Source organism: Borostomias antarcticus, assembly GCF_949987555.1.
Source record: "Borostomias antarcticus genome assembly, chromosome: 19".
NCBI classification, from domain to species: domain Eukaryota; kingdom Metazoa; phylum Chordata; class Actinopteri; order Stomiiformes; family Stomiidae; genus Borostomias; species Borostomias antarcticus.
In genome coordinates, this window is record NC_140252.1 from 3,254,272 (window position 1) to 3,259,900 (window position 5,629).

Consider the following 5,629-nt stretch of genomic DNA (forward strand, 5'->3'; position numbering starts at 1 on the left):
TGCAGGGTTGGAGTGTTGGAGAGCAGGGTTGGAGTGTTGGAGGGCAGGGTTGGAGTGTTGGAGGGCAGTGTTGGAGTGCAGGGTGATCAGTTCTTGTTTTCATAGACTGGAGCTTGGGACTGCGGCCTGAAACAGACCTATCGGAGGGGGCGAGTGGGGGTGAGCTCTCTCTGGTGGGAATTTCGGACATGCTGAGCGTAACTTTGGCTCAGTTCTTCCCTTCTCTCCGAGAGATGGCATACGATGCTGAGGTCAATGAGGGAGGGCTGGTAATGATTGTACTCTCGGTACTACACTAAAACATTTGAGCCTGCATAAGACATGAAGCTTACGGTTGACAGTGGAAATCAATTGATTGACCTGTTGGTCCCGCTTCAAGTTCCCTTGGACCCATAAGGGAAAAACTGACATGAACGGCTATATATTTGCCAGGGTTTAGCTGCATGGCCTGGTTGGGGACCCAAGAAGACAGCTCGTCCATGACAGGTTCCCAAGAGGAGGGCTGGGTGAGGTGATGCTGCTACTGCCCCCTGGCTAAGGGGGAGCGCAGACAACTGTCATTAACAGCCCAGGAAAGTGTCTGGTCCCAGCTGTGGCACCCGCTGCTGGTGATCAGCCATGAAATTTGCGGCAATGTTGTGATCAACCTTATCAAAGGCCTTAGAGAAGTCAGTGACAACCAGAGCAGGTTTTGTCCTTGTCTGTAGATCTACAGTATGAAGGATATGTCCATTAGGCTAGTGAGGGCATTGTAGATCTCCCTTTTCTCCATCCATTCTGTTGGCGGTCGAGACGTTCTCAGTGACAGGGGGGTGGGGATTTAGGCACAGAAACAACAATTGCCTTTCTCCATTCCTTTGGTATGAAGGCGTGCAAATGCACTGCGAGCAGGATTTCAGGATATCAGTCACTGGGGAACAGAGCATATGTGTGTGTGTTTGTGTGTGTGTGTGTGTGTGTGTGTGTGTGTGTGTGTGTGTGTGTGTGTGTGTGTGTACAGATGCTCAGTAACATTCCAAATGATGTGCTTAAGAAAGATAGAGAGTGCCAGGTACTAAACTACACAAGTTACAGGGTGCAATTATACCATAACATTAACAGCACGCAGGAATGATATGCTAACTTGGCATGTGCACAAGTACAACCTGCTCACAAATTACTCCATTGCTTTTATAAGAATATTTTTGTTTTATGGTCATGTGTCACCTGACTCATAACTCAATGAAAACGCCTTGGGGACAATAAGAAAGCATCCTCTGTTCTCTCCAACAATAAGAAAACAACATGGTCTGTGTGTGCATTTAGGCAAACATTGGCCATAGACCCTGCCATCGCGTTCCACCCTTGTACTGCTCACCCAGCCAGAGAGCACCTCTCTAACTGTCACTTGGTTTTCAGCTTACAGTACATTCTTTAGCAGTGCTAGCAGGATCCATATAAACACATCTGCTGTATGATTTGACACATCATTACCGCCCATGACAAACATCCTCTACGCTCCAATAAGAAAACATCCTTGGTTCTCTCTGTCAATAAGAAAATGTCCTCTCCTCCAAAGATGAAATGAATGATAGGGTGAGGGTGAGCCTGCACTGAGCTGTATTTTAGACCTAGTGCTGTTTTCTTGTTGTTTCCAATGGGTAATGAGCTCTAGGGAGCTATAGAGACCAGAGCTGTGTTCCAATCGCATTTCAGCTGCTATAGCGTCATGAGCTCTAGGCTTTTTTTTCTGTTGAAAAAAGTAGAACTTTTTGGGCTAAAGCGCAAGCTGTAAAAGGCTGTTCAGACGATGAGGACGGTCGGGTGTTGGCAAGACTTCAGAGACAGCGAACGTTAGTATTAGCTAATATTAGCTATAAATCTTAGCTAATTAATCTGCAGTCTGCAAAAAAACACAACAGCGGTGCTAACGTGAGCTGTCGGTAACTAGCTTTCCCAGGGCGTTCTAAGCAGCTGTGAGCAGTTGTAAGCTTGGCGCTGTTCAGCTACGTACAGCTCACTGCTGGACATCCTATGGATGGATGCTTGGCCCCTAACACACCCTGACACACACATCTACTGTACACACACACACACACACACACACACACAATTGCTGGATATACAGTAAACTGGACTGCTTCCAGCAGTCTAGTTGTGTATACATACAGTAAGTGACAAAAAATCCTGGTCTTATTCAATTTTATTGTTACACAACACAGAACTGCTTCTCAACTCCTGGCATCAAGACCTAGAGTGAAGCACATATTTCTAACTCAATAAAAACACCAGACTCAACCTATCCCCTCACGAAACAACCATCACTCATTGTGAGCTCAAAAGAGATGACTGACTGGTTGATTGTGCAGATTAATGTGTTCACTATAATTCTGGCTGGAACAGTCAAATTATATGAAAATGTACAGGCCAAATAAACCGAATTCTGTTTCTGAATTTTGCAATAAGGGAGTGCAGCTATCACATCACATTCTGGCTCTTTCAAAAGAACCACTTCAAGAACATTCAAAAGTAATATGATCAGTTGCCTTCGCTGTATAAATCAAGTTGATGTGTTGATTCCCTAACAACGCATTGCCTTGTGGGACGAATTTTGGCCCACTTATAACAACTCAGATCAAGTCTCTGAGTAAAGACATGCAGCTACGATTGGCAGGGTGAAGGAGTGAGAATGTGGAAGAGACAGAAAGAGAGGGAGCGAGGACACAGAGAAGAGAGAGATTTATCAAAGGCAGCACGGTCAGCATTTTGGTCTGTGTGTGCATTTAGGCAAAACTTTGGCCATAGACCCTGCCATCGTGTTCCACGCTTGTACTGCTCACCCAGCCAGAGAGCACCTCTCTAACTGTCACTTGGTTTTCAGCTTACAGGACATTCTTTAGCAGTGCTAGCAGGATCCATATAAACACATCTGCTGTATGATTTGACGCATCATTACCGCCCATGACAGAGTCCCACAGCTCATAAACTGCAACGGTGATGCACCGCCAGTATATTTTGGACATTTGTCGCCTCTAAGTATCGGTACCCTATTGTCACTGTACGTGCTGACGACATGCATTCATGGGCAGAGGTCTGTGCTCACCGAGCTCCCTTTCTAGTTACAGCTAGTATACCTGAGGCTGATCAGTTAGAGGAAGCAAAGCGTCTTGGTGTTTGATTGTAAACGGTCGTGGACAAGGCATATAGATTGTAGTCCAAGAATGCACACACATTCCTGCTATTCCACAGGTGCAGGATATAAAAGGAAAAAGGAAAGGAAAAAAGAGAGTATGTGCACACGTTTTTTATTCTCCCACAGTGATTTAATAAGGTAGGGTACAACGTTTCGACCTACAAGGTACCTGACGAAGACCTTGTAAGGCAAAACGTTGTACCCTACCTTATCAAAATCCTCAAATGATATAGATTTTGTTGTTGTAAAGATGTGGAGGAATGTGGAGAAGTGGAGGAATATATCTGTTATAAAAAAAGTGCTCTGCTTTCCTAACAGCACACGACCAAACACGTCCTGAAGACTCACTGGGAGAAAAATAAACATATTTTTGGCTCATTATGAGACCGTGGCGGTACATAAAGATAGTTACTTAACGTAGCTAGCTGGCCCCCAAAACATTTTACAACATGTTTGGTTTATTCTCGTGAATATGTAGTTTGTGTACCCAAACCACCATTACAAGCCACACTATTTACACTATGAGTTCCTGTTTCATCCTGTGAGAGGTGTGTGATCAAGATGGTGGGAAAAAAAAAACATGTTAAGCTTTGTTATCATTCCTGGTGATTTATTAAGATAATAACTGTGTCAACATAATACAACACTCAACAATGCAATGCCCTGGGTCCGGACCAACACAAACTGTAGAATGTCAACTTCAGATAGTAAGTAAGTAAGTAAGTAAGTTTTATTTATATAGCGCCTTTCACAGCACGAGTGCACAAAGCGCTTTACAATACAAATAACACATAAAAGGGAAGAAAGAGCGACATACAAAATACAATACATACAAAATACAAGGCAATTACGACATACAAAATACATTACAAGGCAGTTACAAAATACAGTACGAGGCAGTTACAGTTACCAGGGGAGGGGAGGGGGGAGGGAATTACCATACAGGCAGCCAGCCTCGACAAGCAGCCATACAATCGGCGCGGCCAATAACCTGACAGCACTGTACTGTAATGAGAGAGGGGGGGGGGGGGTGCAAAGGAGGGGATGGAGTGCGGGAGGGCTGGGGAGGGGGTGGGTGCGTGTGATGTGATGTGGTTTGTGTGTGTGTGTTTCTGAGTCCGTGAGTTCAGTCCATGTGTGTGTGTGTGTATGTGTATGCCTGAAGGCCTCTGGCCGAGGACTCGGACGGAATGTCTTAGCGATAACAGCAGGTTGCTATGGAGACGTCCTCGATCCTCAAGACCAAAAGTCAACAGGAGGAGGGCAGGGAGGAGGGGGGACGGTGCAGCGCCTCTTTAGCCTGTGAATCTTCAGGGGAGTTTGGGCGAAACGGCCTTGACGGCCGGGTGGGAGTCAAAGTAGATTAGATGTTTGGGTTAGGGAGAAGAACAACAGGTTCCAATGGTCATTCCTCTCTGTAACGCTTCTCTTTATCGAGCCTGGTTTTCAACTCTGCCACGTCGCCTTGCAGGGTATCGATCTTACGGTTCAGTTCAGAAATCACCACAGGTAGATTACTCACTGCTCTGCCCAGCTCCGTTAGCATGACGGGCAGCCTTTGGGCTAGAGTGACTGCCGTCTTCCCAATTCTTTGATAGACCAGGGCAAAGCTCAGTCCGAAGAGCAGATGTCCTGTTATCATTAAGGCAAATAGGTAAATGTCTTCAATGTCCTCTATGGAAAGGGGCGCAAGGCACAGAACCTGCCAATTGTCCCACGCGTCCCTGGAGTAGCCCGCGGCAAAGGTCCCGTCTGGGCACATAGGTTCCCCCGGTCCTGAGTTTCTTGTTGAAAAGATTTTGTCGATTGCGTTGAGAGACCAGCTTATCAATTCCATGTTTAGATTTGAAAATCCACAGAAAAAAGAAGAACTACAAAGTAAGGGGAGATAGAAAAAATACAAGAGCAGGAGCAAGCAACAAAAGCGTCTGCTCTGAACGAAAGCCGGAAGGAAGTTCCGGCCCTCGTCATAATCCTGTCACACATGTGGCCGGACGGTACCGAATGCGTCATTATGGAAGAGATGCTTCATTCTCAATCAAAGCCAGACATTGTTACCATTCATCTCTCTCTGGTCCTCGGACGATCCGTCCATCGGCGCTTCCAGTCATCCCGGTCCTCGCCGGTACTTTCCGCTCCTGCGTCTTTCAAGAGTACGTCCACCTACGTTAGTGTGGGACGCCTTTGTGACCGATGCCTGTGTGTTGGTTCCCACAGCACCAGTTTGCTGACTGGTAGCTCCTGGTTCCTCTGGCAGTGACTCATTGTCATTCACTATGTTGTCATGTACACCGAGTGTGTGTGGCCATGTTTCCTGTTTACGTTAACATTGCTAGAGTGGCAACTCCAATTTGCTGATTCACTCCTCTCTCACACTGACCTACATTCCAACATTACAAAGGAGCACGAGGTGCTCGACCTCTCAATTCACAAAGTAAAGTTACACCATGGTCGTCA